Source organism: Falco punctatus, assembly GCF_963210335.1.
Source record: "Falco punctatus genome assembly, chromosome: 1".
NCBI lineage: Eukaryota > Metazoa > Chordata > Aves > Falconiformes > Falconidae > Falco > Falco punctatus.
Window position 1 is genome coordinate 111,018,695 of NC_137580.1, and position 27,188 is coordinate 111,045,882.

At 52.9% G+C, this 27,188-nt stretch overlaps 1 long non-coding RNA gene across 1 annotated transcript in view; it reads left to right on the forward strand.

The window, feature by feature from the left end:
* The window catches only part of LOC308062766, a 189,831-nt gene extending 167,493 nt beyond the window's left edge, over positions 1–22,338 (forward strand). The window contains exon 3 of the long non-coding RNA XR_013927673.1: positions 19,994–22,338. This is a non-coding gene — a long non-coding RNA (uncharacterized lncRNA). The remainder of the gene's footprint in view (positions 1–19,993) is intronic.
* Positions 22,339–27,188: the final 4,850 nt, after the last annotated feature.

A 27,188-nucleotide genomic window follows, 5' to 3' on the forward strand; every position in this document is an offset into this window, starting at 1 on the left:
TCTCCCTACTGTTTCAGGACAACTTTAATCCCTACAAAATTCTCTTAATTTTGTTTTTCCAATCATGGATTCTTTTTCAATTAACCTCAAAAAGCACCAATTAAAGAGAATAGTGCCGCAATCGCATAAGAATAGGCTACACCAAAGCCTTTAGAAGTGTTTTAGCACCAAAAATTAACGATAAAGGCTTTGAATGGGAAACCCCTGAATTAATGTAAGCATGAGCCCACAAAGTCTTCTGAAAATTTGGGGTAGATTTACTTAAGCTTCTAATTATATAGCCAAGTTGCTCTCAGATATGTACAAAGAGCTTCGAACGTGTTGGAGTCTCAAGTTGAAGGCAGGGGAGAAGTCTGGCTTCATCGAACTTCACTTTTGTGACTTTCTCTGCTCTGTAACTCCCTCCAGGTGGGATTGCAGGTTCTCACTGGTCCTAGTGCCGCTGCCCAGAGCCCGTCCCCAGCAGCTGGAGGGATGGAGGGAGCAGCAGGGGAGAGCCAAACTGCTCCGCTTAAGAGTAGGTGTGAGCGCAGGTCCCGGCGCAGCTGCCCAGCAGGTTGCAGGGCAGGGTCCGCGCAGTGGGTGGGCAGCGTGTGCTGCAGAGGGTTTGCTCTGTGATGCTGAGCTTTATTCCAGGCCTAAGCAAAGGGTGCTCTGAGCAGTTCTTGAGAAAACCAGTAGCAGGAAAGCTCAGGGGGGGTTCTGATACCCTGGACAGGCTTGTCACTGGCATGGGAATTTGTAAGCGAGTCCCTCGGTATCGGCTCTGTAGTATCACTTTGTGTCCGCACTCCTCCCTTTTGCTCTTGTTCGGTGAGGTGAGAAGCTTTCTCCCTGGCACCGCAGCCTTGGGAGAGACAGTGCTGTCCCTGGGGGTGTTTGGTGTGACAGAAGAGTGGGAAACCCCTCGGGATCCTCATCCTTGGCATTGGGAGGACACAGGCAATGGGAAAATCTGAGCTGGTTCTGGGCACTTGCAGTCATTGGGTCTGAAAACGGGGCAGATGGCATTAATAGGCAGAGTAAATCACACAGGGCTCAGCAACACCGAGCTGGTGAGGCCATCGGGCCCGGCTGTGTCCCCCAGACCAGCTTTCAGGTCGAGCATCCTTCTCAGCGCGCAGCCGAAGCCACCGCGCAAGCACACACACACGGCTCATCTGCTTTTATGAGGTGGGAAAAGATCTGTGGTGGTGCACGTTTCAGGTGACAGATGACTCCCTGTCCTGTGTAACTGATGGTGGGAATAACTTCGACTGCTTTCTTAACTCCGTCGGGATGGGGATTTGATGGTTGGGATGCAGTATAATGAAGGAGAGAAGGTGTCTCATGGTGGTGGTGTTAGCAAGAGGCTGTGCGGGCCTTGGGAGAGGACGGGGTGGAAGTGGCCTTGGAAAGCGACGGCCAGTGGTGTGGGCTGGGGAACGGCGACACTGCTGGGGCAGCTGGCATCACCCATGCTTGAAATAGTCCTGCCTTGAGGAGGGCTGCTGGCCCTGGAAAGAAAACTTGAACTCCACCATCCCAGTGGGAGCATCCAACTGGCACGTTGACCTAGATGCCAGCTGGGGACCACCCAACCTGGGGACAACCGCCAGAGCACGGAGGGGGGCCCTGAAGGCCATCAAGCCTCAGGAAGCCCTTGCCCATGTCCCCTTGTCCTTCCCTCACCACTGCCCCAGCCGGAGGGAGCGGGACCGGTGATGCCACTGATGGAGGTAGCACGTTAGCGCTGGCAGCATTGATGCTCTGCTCGTCCAGCTGAGTCACCAGCACTTTAACAGCAAGTGAAAAAGAAACAGGTTAGCATATCGTAACATGACAGAACTTTTAGAAGATTGGACTGCTTTTCTCCTCTCGTTAACGTCCCCCGGGGCCCACGGTCTCTTTAGTACTAACACAGTAACGAAGGCCACAGCCTATTAATTGCAGTGACAATGATAAAGGAAGAGTCAGAAGCAGCTATTTGTCTTTCATGTAACCTCGTGCATCATCACAAGATAAATGAAAACTCATTTTCTGCTTTGATTCAGTCTAATTTTTCAGGGCCCCCGAGGCAGGTTACAGGAACTGTGTCGCTTCATCCCCATAAAAGTGCTGGCCCTGAGGTTCAAGGGTCAGGGAAAGTGCAAGCCGGCCGTGAAAGCCTGTCTCTCCGCAGCCTCCCAGGGGTGACGTAAAAGCAGGAAGGGGTCTGCTGCTCATCATCATTAAATCCCCATTGAAAGGCGTTGTCCAAGGCCTGATAGATGATCCATGTGGCAAAGCTACTCCCTTTCCCCAGCACCCCTGGTCACCTTCCCCAGGGACCTCCGCCAGACCAGCTGTTTGTGCCCTTTGTGCCTGTGCCCAAGGGTGGGTGAAGTTTGGGGCAGAGTTTTCAGGGAAAGCACCTCATCCCAGCCTTCTGCCCAAAATTATGGTTTCCAAATGCATGAGGAGTGTGGGATGATGAGGTTTTACCTGCTTTGAGGTCCCCGATTCACTCAGGGTACTTCATCTGTGCCGTGACCTGCTTAGCCAGGAGCAGCCATTTCCGAAATGATGGGGCCAACTTCAGTATTTGTATAAAACCGGGGAAACACCCAAAGTTATCTCAGCTGCTGTTCTCATCTCTCGTCCGGCAACCTTGTCACACTTCCCTGCCATCTGATGTCCCCTGGGTCCTGGGACCTCTCCTGCGGCAGCGCAGAGCCTTGAAGCCTCTTGCTGGTCTCCAAGGGACTGCTCCGGGTAGGGGCACTGCGGGGGGTACCTGGGGTTTGCTGGGTCAGGCCCTCGTTTGGTGGAAAGATCGGTCCGGGCTGGGGAAGGAGTCTGGAGAGCTGTGCGGGAAGGTTTGCCAGAGCTGCAGAGCAAAATACCTCACAGTCAGAGGAATTTTTAGAAAATTAAAAAAAAAAAAAAAAATCACATGTGTTGTAGGAAATTAGCCCATTCTAATGGAGAGGAATCAAGCCTCACACGCAAACTGGACACACCTCTTCTGAAAATTTTAGTGTTAACAATGTATGGTACATTAACTTGATTAATCATAATATAATCTTTGCATGCTGCACTGATGTATTCTCCACCAATCCCCAAAACAGCTTACCCATTTTACACTATGTAATATACGTTTCCCTCCTGGTACAGAGCTCAAAATAGACACAGCCTTGACGATCCAGCTATGTCCTGAGCATCCTAGTCCTGCCGCCCTCCTGGCTCAAGGCTTGCAATGGCACGGACGGGGGCTCCCATATGTCCAGGTTTCCCAGCCTGGAAGTTTTGCCCAGCCAGAATTCGTGGACCTTGGCCCCATGCCTGGATTTCCGGACATCCGTCAGCCCACTCGTAGCGGTAGCTCCAACCGAGCTGTCGGATGTCTGGAAGTCACAGCTACATGACCGGTGCGCTCGCACGGCTCCATAATGCGCACGCGCGTGTGCCCAGCACACCCCAAAGGGGCTTGGCCGGCGGCGGCGTGGCAGAGGGCTGGCGCACGGGGGGCCTCATGGAGGTCCCGCAGGGAGCGGCTGCGGGCAGGTCTCCCGGCGGAGCCAGAAGGGCTCTGCGCAGGGATCCATCTGCACAGGCATTGCTGCAGGGTTGCAACCAGCCTGAGCCTGGTCTCGCTCGGCGCAGCGCTGGCCGTGCCCTGGGGGGTGTCCAGCTGTCTTTGGAGAAGGGTCCAAAGCAACTCAGTGGGTGGTGCGGAAGTAACGAAGCGCGCACCTTACTGATAATAGTATATAAAGGGGGAGAACAGCGCTGAAGGGAAGGTGACCACAGCTGTCCGGGGCTGCACACACCCATCACGCTGCCCAACGCGATGGCAAAGCCCCACGCAGAGGCGCTGCGGGTCAGGCTGATGCCAGGCGGGTGGGACGGCTGGTGGAGCAGTGCTGGGCTGCTCTGCCGTATGTAGCGTTGGATTTTAACTGATAATTTGCTTCCTAAATGCTGGATAAGAAAATATCACTAGGGCATCTCCCCAGTGCTGATTTACTAGCATCTGCTCCAACTGAGGCCAGCAAGAAGCCTAATCTGGGGGAGCTTTGAATGTTATTGGAATTCATGAATTTTTGTTTTGTTATTATTTTGATCTCTTTTTTTTAAGGCAAAAAAAAACTTTCAAAAATGTTTAATTCAGCTGGGAGTGTTTCATAGCCTAGGTCTTGGGGACAGCAGCTGAGCAGTCAGTTTGAAGGACACCTTCTCCAGCTGATGTGGACAGGACCCCTGGGTGCACCAGGGGTGGTTTCTCCTATCCTGGGGACAAGCCCTAACTGTTATTTAACAGTTGCTTCCTGTTAAATAATAAAACATAAATAAATGCCTTGAACTATATGAGCTGTAGCTCAGGCAAGCTGCTGAAGTGGCACGATGACTAGCAGGTGACCACCAGGCAATTCACCCTGAAACAGGAGCTCACCTGCAGGAAGCCCTGGCTTTGTCCTGGGTGAAAACCCATCCCTGCTGAAAGCAAAGGAGTTTCTTGTGGGGCAGGGATGTCACTCGTCCACCTGCTGGGCAGGAAAGCACTGGTTTTCTCCCGGGACCTTGTGCCCAGCTGCACAGAAGGGTGTGCAGGGAGGTTTCCAGGAGGTCATAAGCCTGGTTAGGAGGAGCTGGGTCAGGGTCCGTCGCACCTTCCTCAGCATCCTCCACCCTTCGAGCCAAAGCAGCATGTGGGGTTGGAACCCGTGTGCCAGTGGGACACGCAGAGGAGCAGTGGGAGGGCTGTGCATGAGGTTTGTTGCTATCAAAACCCACAAACACATTTAAGAAGAAAGGCTAATTTCCCACGCCGGCATTCCCTGAGTGGATTGTGTTTCATTTTAAGGACTTCTGGCTTTGCTTTTCACCCTTTTGAAGTTAGTTATTATCAAGGTTCTGTGGTTCCTTAATTATTCTTCTCAGAAGCATGGAGTGAAAGAAGCATTTTGCATTTGAAAATAAAGCAAGTGCTGTTCTTACATGGGTTTTCTCTTTTTTAATTTTTATTTAAAGAGAAAGAGGGAGAGAAGAACTGGGGCAGCAAAAAGGGACTTTTTAAAGGCACAAAGAGAAATAAGGGCCAAATAAACAGAGAAATCCTGCAGCACCAGGATAGGAAATGTGTATTTCTCATCCATTTTCTCCTGTTCAGGAGGGAGGGGGAAGGCTTTGCTAACACATTCAAATGAATTTGATATTCAATCAATGAAGATTAACTTGCCCAAGGTAAGATGGTTTTTACATTCATAAGGAAGTCAAATACGATTATGCATATGAGGAAATTATACAGAGATGAGTAGAGTATAATGTATGATAATTATTTGAAAGGATATACTTACACACTGATTAGCATATCTTGAAGACCAGACAGAGATGGAAGAATAGAAGGTAAAGAGATTCCTCAAGATGAACAAACTGTATAAAACTCAGTCCCCCAAAATCATAGAAGTTAGTTAGAAATAGCATTTTCTTAAGGATGGCAACCTTAAAAAAATCCTTCACGAGTTCACCTCTTGATTAGAAATAAATTTTTTTTAAAAAAAAATCAAATCAAGTATGTGAAACTTTGCTAGGAATATCCTTCAGCAGAGGAAGGATGGGCACAAAGAGATGAAAGGGGAAGGCCAGCAGGACGTGCACGTGCCCAGCTTCCTGCAGGCAGCGGGCTGCAGGGAATCGCCCCATCCCAGCCGGGCTGGATGGGTGGTGGGTTCCCCAGGCCAGGCTCTGTCCTCCTTTCCCAGTGCCGCCGGGCACGCAGCTGCCTCTGGCACTGCGTTGGATAGCAGGAGCGGGTCTGGGTGCCAGGGCCAGCCCGGGGGTTGCCAGCTCCTTGGACCCGCTGCCGCAGCGTTGTGCTGGCTGCGAGCCGGCAGGCCTGGACCCGCCGGTGCTTTCGCTTTGGCGTGGCTTGGCTTTCTCCTGTCTGACAGTTGTGATGGGCAAGAAAGATTTCCATAACCGAAATATATATCTGTTCTCAAAAAACCTATCTGTCATCTGAATTTGTCAGCAGGACTCTCAGTGCGTGTATGTGTGGAGACAGCAGCTGAGATGGGGTTTGTGTTAAATACAGTAGAAATATTGTATCTGCTTAAGCAAGGGCAAAACAATGAGCACAGCTCAGTTAATGAGCTAGATGAGCTCCCGCTGCGCGGGAAGTGATTAGAATGCGCCAGCCCTGCTTTTGTGGCATTGAGGACCTTACAGCGAGAGGGATTCTCCAGGCAAGAGGCAACGGGGACTTTGAACCTTTCCACCTCTGTAGGGCCAGGGCAGGGAAATGTGGCCTGGAATAAATACACGGGTCTTGCCACCCCACGTCTGTGGCTTGTTGCTTTTAGTGTTGAGAGATGTGTGGCACCAGTAACCTGAAGTCTGTTTGGGGAAAAGCAGTGCTTACCTCTGGAAAGAGATGGTCCATGCCTTGTGGGACAGCGGCTGGAGACATGGTGGGGGATGCACCAACAGCATCTGGGATCAAGCTTTGGTGGAATCTAGCCAGCACTTGGAAGTTTTGAGGTGCTGCGGGAGGTGGGCTAAGGGGCCAGGCAGCGGCATTCTGCCGCAGCACCGTGGTGGGTTCAGCTGCACTGAGAGTCCCATAGAGACAAAGGGGCCAGTTTCTCTGCTGTGTCAGGGTGCTGCCTCAGGGAAGCTGGGTTAGGTCCACCAGCAGCTAATTTTTTTTTTGTTTTTAAAAAATAGAGAGAGAATGGGACTCTTCTTCCCAAGAACCCATAGTTTGCCTGCGAGGCTTGGGAAGGGGATCCCTCCCTTCACTGCCCTGAGGTCCGCGCTCTGCAATGGGAGCACAGGGGCCACCAGGAACAAGCGTTTATCTATGATTTCTCTGCCAAAGGAGAGCACAGCTTGTCCTGATGGATCCAGTCACCTCCTACAAAACACAGCAGCCTGTTAGGTTGGCTGTCAATAGAAATGCCCTTTTTATCAGCCACAGGTACCCATTTCTGCTGCTTGTTTCCCCACGCCATCATCCAGTGGTGCACAGATATCAGACTAAAGCCTTGCCCCTAAATCTCTTTGCCAACAGGCAGGACAGCCAGTTGTCATAGACAGGGGAGACACATCAGCCATGCAATTGCAGGGGTCCTCCTCCTCCGAGTCACTTGTTCAGACAGCCCTGCGGGTCCCTCAGCGGCCGATACAGGACGGGTTTGTGCCACAGCAGGAATGCCAGGTCCTGAGCATCCCTTGGCCTTGGCTGCACTCCTCCCACTGGGTGCGCGGGTGCTGCAGCTGCTGCCTTTTGTGCCATACCCGTCACGGGGCGATGGCTAGAGCTTGAGTCCTGCTGGCTGCCACCCTCCAGCACCAAACTTGCTTTGGAAGCTAAAAAAGGTGCTTATCACACCGTTTGATAGGTTTGAGCTATCTGCTTGCCAAGCATTTAGGGCACAAGCGCACAGAGAGGTGTCCCAGGGTGGCATGGGCTGTGGCACCCCGAGAAGAAAGGCAGCACATGGGGACAGCCAGCACGAAGTCAGCTGGCGCCCGTCCCAGCCCGGCATCTGTACCGGCGGCAGAGGCACCACAAAGGCAGAGAGGGATCGCAGCCAAGGGAGGGGGCAGGGAGGGAAAGGTGATTTTATAGAAGTTGAATACATTTGTCTGGCAGACATTTCCTGGATCCTGCTTCGGCTTTTAAGAGCAGCACTGTAAATTCATCAACACCACATGATTTTGTCAATTCTGACAGCTAACTTCAATGTTACGACAAATCTGGCCCCAGAGGATATTAAGCAAAGACGCATGAGCCTATAATTTTCTGCTTCCACGTGTGAGATGCTATAATGATCAAAAGAAAATGACTTTCTAACTACCACATCTCTTTGTGCTGTTTTCTCCATGCCTGCTGCACTAATTGAATCACCCCAGAGCCACTGTATCAATTCTAACTTCTGTATTAGGATTTAATCAGGCATGCGGACAGACCAGCTTGGAGAGGTGAGGGGCCTTTGTGAGGTGCCCATCTGCCTCCGACATTAAAGCCGCTTCCATTCAATGCAGACTGAGCAACTTCAGGGAAATCAGGCTGCGGATGTCCAGGAAAGCGTTCGGAGATTAGCCGGGGAGCGTGGCTGGGAAGCTCACCTCTGGAGCAGCAGGCACTTGGGGAGGGCTCTGTGGGCACACGTGTTTAATACAGCACCCAGGTGCCAACTTGGCTGGCAAGCAAGTGGTCCCAAAGGTTTACAGGGAGTTAGCCCAGGTGCAATGTGCCATGCTCCACGCCGTGTCCCTTCCCACGCTGCCGGCCAGGGCGCCGTGGGTCCGAGTGTGCCGTAATTAAATCAGAGCGAGGGGGCGGCTGGAAAGTGCTGCTGGGGAAGGGCAGAGAAAGCTGCTGTGAAGGCTCAAAAGGGGTGGAGTGTGATGGGGTCCGAGACAATGTCCCCGGAGCCGTCGACAGACGGTGTCTCTAAAGGTTTGTTCCCCCAACTGCCACGGCAGCTGCGGGGACTCGGCGTGCAGTGCGGGGGCCTCTGCCTGCCTGCTCCTGCCCCACCAAGAGTGGGGGCTCCCAAACGGTCACTGGCAGGGCTGTGCCCACTGTGGCACAGCACGGTACGTGCGAGAGCTGCGGGCATCCCCGCAGCAGGAGGGTGCTGGGCGCGCTCGGGGGCTGGCTGCAGTGCTGGGATGCTGCAGTGTTGGGATGCTCTGGTGAACCCCGTCCTCATCCCCCAACAGCTCCCTCCTTGGCAGTGGCGAGCAGGCAGGGTCTGGCAGAGGAGGTGAAGGGCAAGGGGCAACACATTAATATTATTTTTTTCACTTAAATAAAGAGGTGGGAGTGTGCTCCCCACTGGTTTTCCTTGCGTGGGACTGGTGATCGCAGTAAGGGATTTGCTTTTCAAAGCACCTTCGGTGGGACGGTGAGACCCCCTCTTTACGGGGCTGCTTGTAGGCGGACTGGGAGATTTGGGACCCTGCCCAGGACAGGGACTGCCCTGCATGGCTCTGATTTCTCCCCTGCCCAGTTTCCCGGGGTGTTCAAAGCAGTGGTTTGGGGTCTGCCCTCTCGGGTCTCCTCTTAGCAGGGGGTGTGTGAGGCCGAAGGGGACGCGGCACTGAGACACCCTGTACCCTGCACCTCCCCACTCCCTGTCGTCCCCCCTGCGCCCACCCAGCCGAGTCACCTGGCTTCAAAAGGGATTAAGTGCCTGCTAGATGAATCCTCCCTGAATAAGGATGCTTTCAGTAATCAGGGCAAGCACAGCTTCATCAGAGCCAGCCATGGGGCAAGAATCAGGTCCACGAAGGTCCCTATCGAAGCTCTGACACGTGTTTTGTGATATGGGGCAGGACAGTTTGTGAAGCCACCGCCGCTAAAGTGGAGTAAGAGCTGGGCACACGAGGATGCGGTGGGAGGGGGTCATTGGCACTGAGGAGGTGGCATAGGACGCTTGGCATAGGCAAGTCACATCCTTTCACAGGGAAGATGTGGCTCTTTTCCCATCCCTGGAGTCTCAGGTGGAGATAAGGGGGAACTGTCGGTGCCTGAGGTGCTGGGGGTTGCGGGGGGATGTGGCCGGAGCTCTCCTCCTCCTGCTGCCCCATGCTGGGGGCTTCAAAACCCCCATGAAGGGCTGCAGCCTCTCACAAAACGGGGTCTTAACTACCTGATTAAATCTCCCAGCTAAAGCGATGCAGGCACTAATTTGAGGTTGGCTCCCAAATTGGGGATTGTGTTGTTACTTTATTTAAAATGCACCGATGAATAGAGGCAGGGGAGGAGGAGGGTGATTATATCTGCCTGCTCGGAATCGAGGAGAAAAGAGTGGAGAGTCCCAGACCCCAGAAACATCAAAGCCAGAACAAAAAACCTCTTTCTTTGAGAGCTGAAAACCTTCTGCTCCTGAAAGGGGCTTTAAGTGGTGGCTCTTCGTAGTTCTTTCATGCCAACAGCTTTTCTGCTTGTAAAAGGGTAGCTTTGAGGACAGGAACAAGCCCTGGCTGAAGGGTGGGCTGGAGGGACAAGGGGGGCTGCCTTCCGAGACAGGAGAGGGCTTGGAAATCACGGAGCGCCAGAGGGGAAGGGCAGCCGGGGACGGTCCGCAGCCGCTCTCACAGGCAGGTTTTTTGGAATTAACCAGCATGAAATTGAGCCCCAACACGCATCCCTGCGAAGACACGAGCAGTTAATTCACCAGGCCATCGGAGAAATTTGGAGGAGGGGAGCGGGATAAAGAAAAAGCATCCGTCCGTCCACGCTCGGTTGGCTCGGGTGCAGATGGAGCGGGAGCGGCAGAGGGGATGCTGAGCCCCTCTCCTCCTCCTCACCCTCCCAGCCCCTTGGACCCGCGGGAGGGGAGCAGAAAGGCCATCAAGGGAGGGTGAGAGAGCCATCACTTGCCGGTCCCCTGAATGACAGCCTCTTGAGTGAGGCACCATATGCCGGCTCATGCCTCCCGATCAGGAGTTTTTACAACGGGTGCTGGCTGCACAAATTGGCACAATTCAGCTCTCGAGCTCCTCAGCTGGTCTCCACACCCCACTTGACATGGGAGCGACCTCTCTTTTGTGGGTCCCGGGGAGAGGGGAGGGGGGACCCCAGGGTGGTGGCGGATGAATCGGAGGCTGTTCCCCCTCACATTCAGACGGCCCTCGGAGAGAGAGAGGGGGGAGAGGGAGCAAAGGTGCCCAATTAAATGCACATTTATAGCTGATGCCGAGTAAACAGTTGATTGCATATGCGGCGCTCGGCAGTGCATGGGGGGGGCAAAGCAGCACACGGTCACCAGCACCATCGTGGGGCTGCTGTGCTGGGACATGCTGAAATGCCACCCTTGCCACAGAGAATGTTGACACTGTTTCCATTTTTTTTCTTTAATCATCCCAGTCTGAGGGGATGGCGGGGCCGGGCTGTTTGCTGTTGTGTCTGCACTTCTTTTCACAGTAAATGCAAATGCTCTGCCAAAAGCTGATCCTTTTAGCACAAACCAGTGTATTGCCATAGAAAAACTTTTAGTGGAGACATTTGGACTCCTCTTTCTGGTCCAACTTTGTTTAATACAGTGGTGAGCCCAATTCCCTGCATGCGCACGCAGCCCCTCGCCATTAGCTTGCGCCTACGAGCATGAAGCTGTTGTAATATGTACCCATGTTATTTGAAGCCTCTCCAGACAGAGAAAATGCAAGAGGCTGTTGTGTTTGTTTGATTGCTTAAAGAGCAAAACATTTTGAACCGTTTACATCACTCTCTTTGCTGCTTCCCTCCCCGTTCAGACCAGGCAAAGCACCGAGCACGTCGATCTGTTGATGGCCAGGTGATGCTGCGGTGCTGGCGGGGAAGGATTTTCCATTCCAGCTGCTCCTGCCATCTGGGGAAATCAAATGGAGGGGATTGGATCAGCTGGTTGAATTAAAAAATGTGAAACTTGTTTCAGATGAGTTGTCTAATAGATTCAGTGAAAGGTAGATCAGCGACTGTTTTTCCTTTGGAAAGGAAACATTTTTTAATCTGTTATACAATGGAAATGCCCCACGGGGGCTGATAAGTCTTGTCATTTAATTATCCTTTAGGGTCCTGTGTGTTGGTTAAAAACTCTCTTCATTTGGTTCTCCACCGTATTGTCCTTGCCTATCTAGTGTGGCAGGGTGATAAGTCCAGGGAAATAGAAACGTAGCGAGGAGGTGGGCGGCGGGGCTGCTTTCTGCCTCGGCTTCTGTGCAGTGGGAGAGCAGGGGGCTTCCCCCCCGGGGGGCTGGAAGGGTCTGCGGGGCTGAGAGGTGCTGCAGGCACGGCAGTGGGTCCACATCACCGCTGGCCTCTGTATCGAGTACTTTTCATACCCGGATCCAGATTCTTTGCCTCCTTCTAGACGTAACGCGCAGTGCCCTGTGCCCTGCGCCCCCTGGGCTCCCCGTGGTGCCCCGGGGAGGACAGGCTTCCATGCACAGAAAGACCAAAAAATCTGAGCGGGCCTTAAGCTTTATTGGTATTAGGAGGCTGCAGGTACCCTTAAAAGATAGCTTTGGTGCAAAGGAGTATTCAGCACCAAGAGAAATCAATTTTTATTAACTAATTTGAAGGAAAGGGGATTAATCTTGTTATTTAAATATTTTCTGAAGCAGCACAGAAGTTCTCCATTGTGGGTAGCGCTCTGTTTTCCTCATTCCCAGAGACAGGTTTGATTTTAAACGTGTAATTTGTTCAGCAATTAGGGGTCTCCTCTGCTCTGCATACGGGCATGTCACTGCTATTAATGTCGCTGGGAGAGGCAGAAGCCCGTGGGCAGGAGAACGGACCCCTTGATGTTTAATGTGGCCTAATCTCCGGTGGGGCTGGGGAAATGTAAATAGGAAGGCTGACAGAGCGAGCCTTGAAAAATGAGTGTCTGCGCTCATGGCCTCAGGACCCGATCCAAAGCCATTCGCCACCCTTGGGACTCCCATGGGTGCAGGATTGGGCCTTTGTACCCTTCAGTTGATGCCTATGGGGGTTTACGGGACCCCAGCATGCACCCGGTGGGCGGTGTGACACCGCATGCCACCCATTCCCATTCCCAAGCCCAGTACTTTTGCCACACATCCAGCACCCTTGAGGTATCTCACCTTACTTCAACTCTTCCTGTTCATCGTCAGGAGCGGAATTAATAAGCGATGGCTACAGTGGAAGGAAGATGGCTCCCGGTGCAGCAGGGATGCTTTATTTATTATATATTATTAAATGTGCTGTGAGGAAATGGGCATCCCTTCTGCTGCGTGGGGTGGGGAGAGCAGCAGCCACCTCTCTGGCAGGTTGATGGTGGTGGAGATGTCACCCCACCGTGGCAGCACCGGCAGAAGGATGAGCCAGGGTGCAAGGACGTGCCAGTGGCCAGACTGGGTGCACTGGGTGGGATGGGGAGAGCTGGGGCAGGGAAGAGCCGGCACAGCCGTGACTCCCGCAGGCTCCTGCCTGCACAGGGCCGGCTCCCTGCAGGATCGCTGGAGGGAAGAGGGCAGGGAAAGAGAGAAGAGGACAGTTGCAAGCGTCAGGTTTAGCACCCAGCAAAGTGCTTGTGCAGAAAGGAGGGCTGCTCGCCTTGGACCATCGCCCAGCCTGTGCTCTGCGTAAGATGAGCAAGTCTGTGCGCCCCGGTCCAGCCAGCCCCTGGGGCTGTGTCTCTGCTGGCACTGGGGGAGAGGCAGGAGTGGGCCTGCTGCTCCGGCTCGGACCCCTCCAGCTGCGGGGAGGGAAAGGCCTTGGCCCCGCTACCTTTACAGCTAAATCAGCACTTGGTGTTTTGATCAGACAAAGGCTGTTGCTAGATACATGGCATCTGTTAACAGACTACTGCTGTCATTAGCTGCAACCAGGCATCTGCTGCTCCAACCCAACACGTAACAGATGCCAGTTTGGAAGGAGTGGGGGCAGGGAAACCCCGAAGCTCTAATATTTCACTTTTCTACCAACGGCCCTTCACAGTTGGCAGCGGGGCTGGTTGCACCTCAGCGACTGCGGTGCTCAGATGAAATCTGCCCCTCCTGCAAATACCTCCCCATGTCCCTGCCCCAGGCGCTCCCTCTTCGCTCCCCCCAGCTCCGGCTCTGCAGCATGAGCCCATTGTGGTTCCTTCGTATGGCCACATGCAAATCCCTGAGGTGGTTTGGGCATGTGGTGCTCAGCATTGGTGCTGGCACGGCCAGCTCTAATCTGCAGCTGCAGTGCCAGCATCCCCCCGTGCCAGGCTGGGAGAAGGCACAGCTCCGACCAGCCATTGCTGCCCTGAGGGCCCTGGCTGCGCACAGCAGCATCCAGCCCCGCAGACCACCAGTTTTTAGGTGAGACAGAAATTGGAATAATAATAATGATGATGTACAAGGAAGGGTACAGGGGCTTTGAATCTGCCCAACCTTCACTCTCAGTTTTTTTGGACATGTTCTGGGGTGGATGAGGAGAAAAGGGGAAAAGTGCTTGTCCTGTGGGGTTTTTCCCCTAATACCATACAAATGGGAAGATGAGGACCCTGTGCTGATGGGTAATGAGACAATATCAATGTGATGTGTTGTTAGTACCGTACCAAATAGGCTTTTAATTTTCTGGGGAGGTGTGGTGTGTCTCTGCAGTGCCAGCATCAATCATCGTCACGAGGTCCAGGTCCCGACTCTCCCAGGGGCCTTTCATTGTAAAGGATTCCCTCTCCCTCTGACTAGGGGCTGTTCTACCTCCATGGCGATGCCTCTCGCAGACTAATTGCTGATTTGTTCTTCTTATGATGATAGAGCTCATGTCACCGCAAAACAGAACATTAGGATAAAGTCTTTAAAGTGGGTGTAGCTGGAAAACTAATTTGCAGTCCCTTCTGGTTAAAAAAACCCAAACAACAAACCAGTGGTGTATTCGCAGCAAGGACGTTACTTGTGTCTGTTAGGAATGAATATGGGTTTGGTCATAAGCTGCTCAATGCCCAGTTAGCGTGGCCATCTCCTTGGATATCTCTCCTCCTTTTCACCCAAATCTTTGTAACCCACTTTTCTTTTGGTTTCCTCGAAGTCCTTGGGGAACTAGCGGTGCTCAGGATAGTTCTTCATGCCGGAGGGCAGAGGCTCTGCTCACAGAGATGGGAAAAGCCTTTCCTGCCTCATAATTCCTGATCCTCGAGACCCTCAGCCACAGCACAGCTCTTCTTCCACACTATCACTCATATTTACTGAGACATGTTTGTTCTGGCTCCTAAAGTGCAGCAGAGAGAAGTTGTCAATGACACAGGGGACGTTAAGGAGACTAGCTGTCGTGGGACCATAATAGGAATGGCCTCTGTCTTGCATGGGGACCATTAGAAAATCTGGCCTTGCTGCCTTTGGAGCTAAATTCCCCAAGTAATTTGGTACATAAGAGCCAGTCCCATGGAAAAGGAGGAGGTTGGGCCCTGTGGTCACGCAGGAAGGGAGTTTGGGAAGTCCTAAAGCACCCAAGGCGGGGTGGTGGGCATACTGATGTATAGCATCACACGTTTGTCCATGCCCTCTACACACCTGAGAACTTCCAGGTTATATTGGTGTCACCTCAGCTGCTGGTTCCCCCAAAATACAGAGCGTTTGGGGGTGATTTCCAAGCATAAGATTGCTCAGGAGGGTTAAATCTCTTTTCCTGCAAGGGGGCACAGGAGCGGCACTGCTGTGGCTGCCAGCCCCAGCGAGGAGGGGAGCACCCAGCCTCCGGTGCCCCACACCCCAGCTCTGCTCTTCGCTGCCGCAGGGGACAGAGCAATGCAGAGGGAGAAAGGAGAATAAGGGAAAAATATTTGTCTGAGAAGCTACTTGGGGGGAAAAAAGTATCGCTAAAAAAAAGAAGGTGGCAAAGCGGTGGCTGCGGCCCCTTGCCCAGATGCAATCCCACTCCTGTAATTTCTGGGGGAATTGGTTCATCTTGGGTGCAGATATATTTGTGTCAAGGTGCAGCTGCACAGATAGCCTGACTCTATGCATAGTAAGAGGCTTTCAGAGAAAGAGGTTATGCCCAGAGCAAGGCCTTATCAGAGCAAGCTGCCTGCCATTTATCTGGTTCCCTATCAAATATGAAAACAGGCCTCAATCTGCTGCTTCTATTTTCCTTGTGAAGGCTATGGGTGGAATAATAATTTAGTCCAGGTTTTTTGTTTCCGACGCTAACCTTCTGCCAAACTCTGCTCTTCCCAACTTCCCCGGGCGGCTCGGCAGCGGCCACGCTCCGGCGCCTGCCACGCTGGCTCCGGCACATTTGTGGGTGCTGACATGCGCACGCAGCCGGCGTCTGAAATCAGCCAAGCCCAAACCTTCAGGGAAAGAGGTCCCTGTATTCAGCAGGGGGGTTTTACATGCGTCGTTATGAGCAGGGCTCACAGAATATCTGTCGTTTACCAGTTTAATATCATTGTAATTATTCATTATTTGTATTACAGTAGCCCCTAGAGGCCTCACCAGGTCCAGGGCTGGGTCCCCATGCGATGGCATGGGGATGGATGCAGCCCTCGCCCCACAGCGCTCCCACACAGGCAGTGAGGACAGGAATGGCCCGGGGACACGTGCCAGCCCCCAGCCCCTCTGTGCGCTCAGCCCTTTGCAAAGCAGCCGCTTCAGGCCAAAGCTGGGTATGTCCTTAGAGCCACCCTAAAGCACGAGGTGTTACCCCTGGGTGCTGGAGTAGGAGGGATGGGGCCGGGCAGGATGTGCCCGGTGGCACAGGAGCTGTGGGGCAGATTCCCTGGAGCCATGGGGCTATCCTGGGGCTCCCCGTCACCTCCAGCTTCACGGAGCCAGCGCCCCACCATACCCTGCACCCCCATCTCGTACACCTTTGCTGTAAGCTCCCAGCACCCCAAGACAGGTTATGCTGCTTAAGGCAAACCTGGCTCGCCTGGCCACGGGTGAGAGGCTGAGTGGGGGTAACCCTGGGGGTGCTGGGGGGAAGCAGCCCCTGCGGGAGGGAAAAGCCGTAGTGTGAAACCCCAGCCCTGTGCCCTGCTCCTCCCTCCCTCCCTCCGCCATCCATCCTGCGGGGCCTCCCCGCTGCAGTAATAAGTCCTGAAAAGCCACTGCTTACATTTTTAATTCCATATCTGTGTCTAACTGCTGATGCTAAACTCCGATCCCACAGCTTCTGAGGGCAATGCGATCCACATGTTAATATTTTAAGCCAGCCACTAATATTTTTATGTGGGAAATTGAGATTTTCTACGGTTGCTGGATGAGCAGGCCATTTTTCCACGCTGGAGTATGAAAACTGTAGCTGGGGAAAACATCATTTTACATATTTGTATTTCTTGGGGCTGCCATCCCATGCCAGGAGGAGCGGCCACTCCCCAGCTCATCACTGTGCTGGCTGCATCCATCTGAGAGTCTCTGGAAGCCTCCGATGCCTGCACCATTGGGTGTGGGCAGCCGCCCCGGCGGCCAGGCGATGGGGAAGGTGCAACGGTGGCCCAAAGGCAGCGAGCAGGAGGTGCCGGCCCTGCCCGGGGTCCCTGCGGTGCCGTGCCGGCGGCTGTCTCTCCCTGCAGCATGGCTGCTCTTGGCATGGGCGGCAGTGCCAGCGGCACGGCTGCAAGGTGGGATGGTGCCCACCTGGCTGTGAGCCCCCCTCTGCCATGGCTGTCCCAGTCCATCCTGCTGCCCCGGTGTCACCGCAATGGAATCAAAGTGGATTTTTTATTTATTTATTCTTGAATGAGGTGGCTGTTCCTCCTCAGATGCTTCTTTCTCACGCGGCTGAATGCTTTGTATTTTAAAAAACCTGAGAGCAGAAACCTATTTATAAAACTTAGGCTCCTCTTGACAGGTGGTAAAGCCCATCTAACCAGCTAGTTAGGAAGTCGAGGGAGGTGGGCAGTGGCCTGGTAACCCGACTGCCACCCGAGCCCATCGCTGAAGTAGCAGACAGTCCATCTGGTGCAATGAGTTGATGTGAGAGGCAGTGTCTCTCCCTAACGGCTGCCTATAAATCACATTTATGGGCCACAGTCATGGTCCAGGGAGCGCTGGCTGGACGGAGAGTTTGGCAGCACCGTCGCCGGGGTCACAGGCAGCTGTAAATTGTCACCCAAACATGAGGAAGCCAAAGCTGTTCCGGAGTCACTGCCAGGATGCAGGGCACAGACCTGCACGGAGGTGTGCACGGACACGCACGGAGGTGTGCATGCTCACACGCACGTGCTTGCCCTCTCGCCGCAGCCCTGAACCTCTACTGACAAGCAGGCAGACAGTGGCAAAGCTTAAATGAAGTGCAGACAAGTGTCCGTGTCCCCAGCCTAATCACTCAGTCTCCACGGCTGCTGACACGCTCCATTATCAAAATCTGTGGAAGCGCTTGCTGGGGCTGAGCTTTGGAGCTTAGCGGTGTCTTTGTCAGCTCCGCATTTAACCCCAAACCTTGCCTGTGTTTCCCTGCCACGCTCCATACGTCAGGAGTCTGGGGGCTTTGCAAGATGGGGCGGTGGTGCAGGCCTGGCACCGCGGATCAGCGCCTTCCTCCAGCTTGGTGGTGCTGGAGGTGGATCTGGGGGGTCTGTCAGCAGCCAGAGCTGGGGATGTCCCCTGCCCATCCCCTGTGCCGTCCCACCAGGGGGACTCTCAGGGCAGACCTGGGCTCCCCCTGTGCCCCACAGCAGCGCAGTAGCAGGAGCATGATGCACGCTGCGTCCAGAGCTGCTCTTGCCAATAGCTACAAACCTGGGGGAAAATGGAAGTGGAAATAGGGGAAACTCCAAAGAGCTTTACCCCAAATATACTGTGAGATATTTTTTTCTCAACTACAAAATTGCAGCCTTAAAAGAAACAAAAGCTGCAGGTGTTCAGTTAGCTGGAACTTATGGTGCTGGAGGAGGCAGGAGACTGAGTTCTCTCCCTTTGGGCGTTCTCCATCCTTACCATCCACCTCCATTGACCTGTTCCTTGGCCATGAGGTAGCATGACAACGTATTTTAGAATAAAGACTTAAGGAAATGCTCTCCGCTGCATAAAGTGGCCTCTTTCTGCTGCTAAAAATTGAAAGCATTCTTGGGGTTTAAGCAGATTACAGATGAAAGTGGATAAATATTGAGACAGATGCACCTCAGTATTTTTCCAGTAGTTAAACGTGCATTTCATATGTATGGACTTTAACGAGTGCTCAGAGATTTTGACCCGCTGGTATAGATTACTGTGAGAGAACCTGCCAGGCCCACATCATTGTTTAAGACAAGTCCATGATGCAAATTGGCAGACAAAGCAGTGAGCAGTCAATACAGATTAGAATTAAGTCTCTCCTCTTGTCCACAACCAGGGGCCCTGCATTGATCGGATTGCAAACGCCAGAAACCTGGGCTTTGCCCAAAGTGGTGGGGAGGGAACGGGAGCCTGTGCCCAGCTGGGAGGGCACCGTCGCTTGGCTCCCACTCATGGTGCCCACCCTCAGCATCTGCAGAAACTGGTCCCCAGCCAAGCAGGTAGCGTTGATGCCGCTTTATATAAAGAGGCACCTTAAGAAATCTGGGAAGGGGAGCACAGAGCAGGTCAAAGCTGTGGTTTAACGCAGGTTGAAGATTAAATGCACATCTAAGCATGTCCTGCAGTGGGGCTGCCTCCATCTATGTGGGAGCTGGCAGAAACATCCACCGATATTTTCCTTCCCTCTTCCATCCTTTTCCAAGATCACCCCACCTGCACCCTGCTTTGCCTTTTCCACCAGCATTCTCATCAGTGGGATTTTTGCCTTTGCGGACAGGGGGAACAGGGCTTGTTCATGTAGACCCCCACCTGTAGGGGCTTGGAGGGGATGTGCACCTTGCTGCCCACAGCGAGGGGGTACCCACTGTCCTGAGGTACCAGCCCTGCCATCAGGAATGCCTGTTTCAGGGGGTGCAGTTAGCCGCCAGCATATACGGCAACATACGCTCACAAAAACCTGCCTGAATGCTTAAGAATAGCAAGTGCATTCATAAAAATCAAAGTTTGTGCCTTGTAATTTGTCTCGGAGAATGAAAGACTATTTTTGCTGGGTCACTCGTTTTCCTATGAGTACTTTGCCTGGCTATAATTTCAGCTACAGTTCAGCATCTACCTCTTATCCCAATGTAAGCTGGATGAACAGCAAATATATCGTGTGTCGGGACACTCGACTGCAGGCCCAGCTTTAGGTGCCACCGAATATTAAATCAGTTGGTGCTCGATGTTTCTGGAAGCACAGCTAGGCATATGACATCAGTCATATTTGTTTTGCAGGGAGGCAAAGGGATTGGGCTTAATGATTTCTTGTTTTGCTTCTGCAGAGGATCTGTGGTGTCTTGTAATGCCGTGATAGCAGATTTGCTCGTGTTGCAGAATTACCCCAGAAATGCAAATATCTCTATCAGTCAGGATCCAGAGCAGCAAACCACAGCCCTGAGTGACCCCCAGCCCTTCTGCTCACTCTGTCGACCTCTGGTGCATTTTCTTCTCAAAATAATTTACTAGATAGGAGCTGCAAGAAATCATCTGTCTTTTTTTTTTCCGTTTGTGTTCTCATGCAAATAAATTTTCACTAACTTTTATTTTCTTTATTTCCCAGTTGTCATGCAAAACCCGTCTCTCTGAACAGTATCTCCTCTCGACGTTTTTCTTCTCCCTGAGGAAATTCCCTCTATCATGGCCAAGGGCAAAGCTTGGGTGCGTTGCTGGCGCTGGCAAGGTGTGTTTCAGCAAAAGGCCACAAACCTTTCTCACCCCAGCAGGGTCAGCAGAGAGGAGTGCCATCACTCCCAGCGTGCTGAGAAAACGGGGGGCTGCAGAGGTTAAAAGACTTGCACAAACATCTGTGAGGGGAGGGAGCCAGGCAGGAGCCAGGTCAGGTCCAGCCTAAGAGCAATTTTAAGCTCCAGAGTTGGGCACTGTGAAACATCTGGACCTAACCCGGTGGGGATGTGGGGTTTGGGGGCTCCGGCACAGCTGGGTTGACGTTACAGACCCCAGTCCTGGGCACCCCACAGTGTCCTTGGCCATGGGGCCATCCTTGCTCTTCACCGCTTGGCACCAGCCTTGTCACTAATCTGAGACTTGATTTTCTCAACCCAGATGCTCGGACACGGCCAGCAGCGGCACCGGCCAAAAAGACTCATCCCTCGTGAGGAGGTTTGCACGTGCAAAGGGTCTGGGCGGTGTCACGGCAGCGTGCGTGCAACTCGGAAGGGTTTGGGGATGAAAGTGAAAATCCGAAATTACTGTTCCTTTCCTATTCCGTACAAACAATCCGTGTTGTACCTTTCAGCTGTTTTTTCCTCGCTGAGATACGCAGGGCTGGGAAGCTCCTGGTTTTGCTGGGGAGCTGCTGTGCCCACCTCTGGCTGGGGCTCCTCCACGCAGCGCTGCGGCAGCCGGGCAGCTCTCCCTGCCTCCTCTGCGTGCCAGGTTTGCCCCATGCACCCCTTCTGGGAGGAAGCTACCTGGCCGGGGCAAAAATAGGTGAAAAAAAGATCACAACAGGCAATATTGTGCATGTAGAGCTAAGCCTTCAGTTGCTGCTGAAGAACCCCCCGGCAGCACGGTGGCCTTTGTTCATGCTCCCTCGCCCCGCGGAGCCTGCCTGCCTCCCCTCTCCCAGGAAAGCCTTTGAATTTTTATGCCGGTGCCTTTCTTTGCATTGACCAGAGTTTATCACATATCTCCGGTTGGGATCCTGCCTAGCTTAGCATAAGACAAAAATGGGGAGGAAAAAAAAAAAAATCAGCTGAATAATAGGACGGATTTGTAGCAGCTGAGGATTTGCATTCAAATGTTCGCCAGCCTCCTCTGAGCTTGAGTTTTATCATGTCTTTACAGCCAACAGCTTGTTTATGAATAAAAAATGTGGCATGAAACCAGAGGAGTGAGTTGTCTTTGTTTTGTCAAGTGTGCGGAGACAAAATGCTCGATTCTCACAAGTCTTCACTTCATACAAGTCTTCTGGGACAGGGGCAGCTGGCCGCAGGCTGCTACCTGCATGTTGCCATGGCCAGCGGCACCTCCCTGCACCCTCCATATGCATGAGCCCCGAGCCAGACCTGCTGGGCGCCTATGCAAAGCATCCCCTGCTTTGACAGGCAGCCACTTTATTAACTCATTAAGCTCATCTTGTTCCTTTAAATGCAGTATAATTACAAATAAAGCTGTCACACTTTGTTTGCAGTTATATAATTTAGCTAAGTGCCGCTACGACCTGGGCTTCAAGGAGGAAAGGGAGGTTACGAGCCAGGGGCGCCGCAGCGCACGGGGCGGAGGGAAGAGCCGGGGAAGTTTGAGGCCATCCTCAGTGTGGCTGTGCCGACAAGGACGGGGCTGGATGGCAAACCAAAGGGCAAATCTGCAAGCGCTCCATCGGCTTTGGCGCGTTGGCGCAAGGAGCATCCCTCCACCCTTCCCCACTGCTGCCGGAAAGAGAGGGAAGGACGGGGAGAGCCCCCGGCTCTGCCACGCGCCGGCCGGGCCCTGGCCATGCACCGTGCCTGTGTGTTTGTTAATTTGCAATTAGAAAAGCGCAGGCGCCATGTTCAGATAAAATAGGAAAGTCGTTCATCTCCCTTCTTGCAGCGTTTTGCGGCCCTGTGTGGGAGGCGAAGGGCTGGCGAGCGGAGCGGGCGAGCGTGCCCCCACCTCTGCCTCCAGCCGGAATACAGAGCAGGGCTGGAAGCATCATTGATAGTCAGGGCACAGAGCCAGGAGGGACGCGGGCTGGAAAGCGGAGCGGGAGAGGGGAGGAGAAGCAAAGGAGGCAATGGCATTCAGAAAGCCGGGGGGGGGTGGGGGTGGGGGGGGGAATGGAGGGATAGTGAAGAGATGGGGAGGAAAACTTGGAAAGAAAATGCTGCGAGGCCTCTGCTTCGTCTGCCTTCAGTGGGGGAGCGCGTGAAAGGCATCTGCCGCAAGCCCCGCCAATGTCGGGGGGAAACCGCCGCTTGTAACGGGGACGGAGGTTAATGCCGGGGAGGGGGTGATGCACAGCGAGGATCTGGAGTAGCTGGCAGGGCTGACGGAGGATATATCCCACTGGAAAGCATGTTGGGTTGTCGAAGAAAAGACTTTCTATTATTATTTCTCTCCTTCTCAGAGTGGCAAGTAAAAGGATAAATATTTATACAGATGATTATAAATAAAACGATGGAAGGAGGCTTTTTTAACACCGGGTTCAGGTGTGGTCACCTTCCCTGTTGGTGAAGAAGGTCTCATTCAGCAATAGGCCTGGCACAAGCCTCTGCCACTGGTCTGGCTTTTTGCTCCATCTCTTTTCACCCAAGTGTGCTTGGGAAGTGGGATGGTGTTATATTGGAGGAGGGAAAAATAGCAGGATCAGGTTTGCGAGAGATTTCAGCTGCACACACTTAAAGAAAATTGATAGAAGATACATGCATATGATAGCATCCCGGACTGTGCACGGAGCGGCCTCTCCCAGGTGCTGGAAAGGGGCAGGGAGCCTGGTGCCAGCTCACAGAGATGGTGGGGAGCCCCTCGGTGCTCTGCTGGGGCAGGCAGCTCTGGCCCTGCACTGCGCTGTCCCTGGGAGCTTTGCTCTGCCTTACCCAGAGCCTGCAGGATGAGGCCCTGCAGCGGCAAAAATTCAGGCTGGTACCTTCACAAGGGCTGAACAAATTAGCACCTGACTAAGGTCCCGGATGGCTTTGCGGCTGCTGGATAACCCCACTCTGATGACATTAAAAGATGATGGATTGCTGCCGGTAGCTGATACGTTCCTGGCAGAGCCCCTTTGGAGCCGGAGGGGGATCTACAGCCCCACAGCATCCACGCAGGACCGAGCCTGCCCAGGGACACACGGAGCCCAACAGGGAGCAGGGCACAGCCCCAGGACAGGAACCAGCACCAACACATCCCGCTCACCTCCTCACGGCACAGCAGCCCTTGCTGCCCTTCCTTGTGTGTGGCTGGGGCAAAACCTGACCTCATCCCAACGGGAGCAACGGGGTCCTGCTCCAGCTTGCACACACGTGTCCTGGGAGGACGAAGAGCAGGCTTGTCACACAGGGCACACTGTAATAAAGAACAGCTCGTTTAAAGGTCCTAGCAAGGGAAACAATGGGCTGCGGTTCATTTTCCTGGTTTTGCAGAAACTCCTCTAAGGCCGTGTCCTAGATTTAGCACAGGTTCTGATAAGGCTGAAAGAGATAAGTCCCAGATTGTACTGCTGTGCCCAACAGACTGGTTACATCGTGCTTGATGACACTTCAGACCCGTTGTCATGACCCCATATAATCCAGCATCCTGGACCATCTGACACACATTTACACTTAACATTTTGTTAGAGACTCTATAAATGAGATCTCTTTGACCTTCAATCTTTGGCTAATTGCTAGTTTCATGTACAAGACTAGCCTAATTTTACGTGATAATTACCTGAAAGTGGCAATACATATGGCATTGCATGTTTGAAATGTCAGAACTGGAAAAATATGAAGTGGCTGGAGTCTTAGGCAAATGTAAGGAGTGGAAGGGTCAGAACAATATACTTTACTGCTCAAATGATGAAGAGAGACTATATATCACTATAAACCCTAGTAAATAGTATACATCTGTAATAAATCCTGTGCATAATGTTTGCTGAAGGGGGTGGTATCCATGTGCGGCTGGATGCTGAGGCAGTCGTAAAACAAAAAGAGATCTCGAATTTGCAAGCGGTTAAGTCATTCGTTCAACTTGTTTCTTTTCAGCTAGGAATCCGCACACCGTATGTTGTCAAATAATCCTGAGTTTCTCCTGCCACGTTGGTACAAATCTGATAACCCCCCGCCATGGGCAGTGCACAGCACGGGTGAGGGGTAGGGAGTAGGGTGTTGTGGGGGGAGTTGGAATGAAGCTTTTCATGTTTGGGGGAGTCCCAAGGGAAAAAAATACCCTGTTGCTGCAGCTGAGTGGGTGCCGGGTGGTTTACCTGCCCATGCGGTGCCTGGTGAGGAAGCAGCAGTGGGATGGGGCGGCAGGGAGCACCAGGTAGGCAGCATCCCAAAAACATCCAACCCTTGGAAGGATCCCCCCAGAGCAGCGCTGGTGTCTCAGGTCCTCCCTGATTGCTGGTTTGCTTTGCTGGAGGTGTGATTACGCTGCTTGTTTGCTTACCAGGGTGCAGCCACCAAACAATGTCACATCCTGTATTTGGATTTAATTAATTGGTTAATAAGATTATAATTAACAAAAATAAATTAAAATCACTTCAGTAATTAAGTCACTGTAAACATTATTGGCAACATTTCCTAAATACTGTAAACTCAGATTTAATGCCCTGGTTAGGGATACCGGGTCGTGGGATCACTGTAATTAGAGGTGGAACAGACCTATTGGATTATCGAGCCTCACGAAGGGGCACGTTATGCGTCCATATATATATTTTTCTATATGAGTATGATGTTGGTGGTTTTAGCTTACCAGCTTTCTGATACTGCTTTAAACATGCCAGTGATGCTCCTCTCCAACAGATGTTTTTATTAAACTCATGAAAAACAGATTTTCAGGTTCTCAGACGCCCCTTCTGATTGCAGTTGTCTGAAATGTTGCAGCCCGTTTTTAGACACACAGTCCTGGTTTTTCCCCAAGGCTTTGTGTCAGCCCCGCTCCATGGCCAGGCTGAGGACAGGGGTTTTAACACTTCTCAAAATGATGCCCGGCAGATGGGAAGTTTCAGCACAGGCTCTAGTGGGAGGTTTCTCCCAGAAAGGGTGAAGGGGACCGTGGCTGCATTGGCACTTGCCTCTCTGTGTCTGTCTGCAGGCTTGAAAAAAACACCGCTGTACACCCCTGCTATCTCTGCAGCCGCGCCGTTCTGCAGCGGCCTTTGGGGATGAAGGGAGGTCTTTGAGCGATAACACTGCGCCCGAGCTCCGCTGCTCCCATGCTGGGCATTGGACTCTCCTGGGGCTTTGGGTCCAGACTCGAGCCGTGGGATCTGGGCTGCAGGCACCTTTCCCCATCCCTTTTCCACCCTTTACCCTGTCTTGTGGCAGTCTGCGATGTAAATAGTGGAAGTGCTGGCTGGAAAGATTCCTCAAACCCTGTGTTTTAATTACAGTCGTCAAATTGTAGGGTCGGTTTGCAATTAGAGACAGAGCTAATTGTGTGCTCCTACCCTGTGCAATCAGCATTTGTAGGAGCTGGGAAAGGAAAGCCCATGGACACGCCACCACATACCCCCTTCCGCTGGCACCTCGCGCCTCCTGCTCTGCTAACAAAGCACATTTTGTAGCCAAACACCCAAATTCAAGGCATTCGCAGTGCATCTTCTCCCCGCAACGGCTCAACCCTGGGCTCTGTTTTCTCAGTGTAAAAGGCTAATCCTTTTAGAACCATGTAAATTGGGAAACGGACCCGGTGCCAGCCCAAACCATGCCTCCTCCCAGGTGTTCGTTAAGATTAAGCACTGCACTTCTCTGTCCTTCTATGCAAACTGATAAGCAGTTGTTTTATCAGATAATAAAATGGGAAACAGCAGAGTAAACAGGTTGGTAATAACTTTAGTGCAAAAGCTTTAGGGCGACAAGAGATATTTGAACTTCAGGGTCCTGTGACCCACTTGGCCATGTCTGGACGCCCCCCAGGTTGCTCATCTCCACTAAGAGCAGATGGCTGAATCCAGGATTTCCACCATTCTCTGGGATACACGGGCTTGGGTGCTGCTGGCATTGCAGCCCACTGGTGGTCTCTGGGTGGCAACGGTTGGGCCAAAAAGGACCTACCCTTTCGGAAAATGCCGTTATCAGGCACTGACTTCTTTTTGTTTGCTTGTTAATTAGCAGAGAGCATTTGTGCTGGAAGGGCCCTGCCCTCGCCCCGTGCACTAGTGCTTCCCAAAGGCCTGGCCGTGCCAGCCCCAATGTCCCAGGGGATCTGTGGGGGGATTCAGGGCACGTGCTGGCTCCAGCACCCTTGCTCAGCACTGGGGCTCAGTGGGTGCATAAGTACCGAGTATGTTTGCCCGTGCGGTGCTGCGTGCTGCCAACGTTGGTATTCCTGGTGTTGGAGCTGGCTCGTTTGGAGCCAATGCAGAGCTTCATCCCTGCCTGCAGGCTGCAACGTATCCGTACCCAAAAATGCAGCCGATGTGAGAGCAGCAGGGGTTTGCCCTGTGGGAGGTTTGCCGTGTTATTTTACACCTTCCAGGTTTTGTTGGGTAAATATGTTTGGCAGAGAGCAGGGCTGTGCTCTGTGCAGAGCAGCCCCGGGCTCTTTGCGGACCCGGGGAACGCAGTGACCCATATTCACTGGATCAAATATCTGCACTTTGCAGAAGTCCTGGTACAAGCTACAGTGGCTTGAGGCTATCTTCACACCTGCCTGCCCTAGGACCGGGCAGGGCACGGATCCAGCTCAGGGGCTGTACAGATATTTGGGCTGCACTCTCTGTAACGTCCCCAGCCCGTGCGGGGGGTTCTGCCAAGCCAGGCATGCAGACACATCCCTTGGGAGCCGCTTGGGGCTCTCCGCAGTGAGGAGGTGGTTTTCTGCAGGAACAGAACGGCCTCGGTTCTCCTAGCAGCCCCACAGAGATGTGGCACAGCACCCACCAGCAGTCCATGCGGGTCAGAATCAGACCCTTTTCCTTCATCCAGCTGGAAAGTCACAGCTTTGCCTGGTGCGCCCAGGCCCACGGCTCCGCCAGAGCCAGTGTGGCGGGTTGTGTTGTGCTTGAATCCCACAGGGAACGTGCCGGTACCTGACGGACACAGGCAGAAGTGCTGCTTTAACTTTTGTTCTAAAGGCCAGAGATCCCCTTTCACAGACCTGCTTGCGAG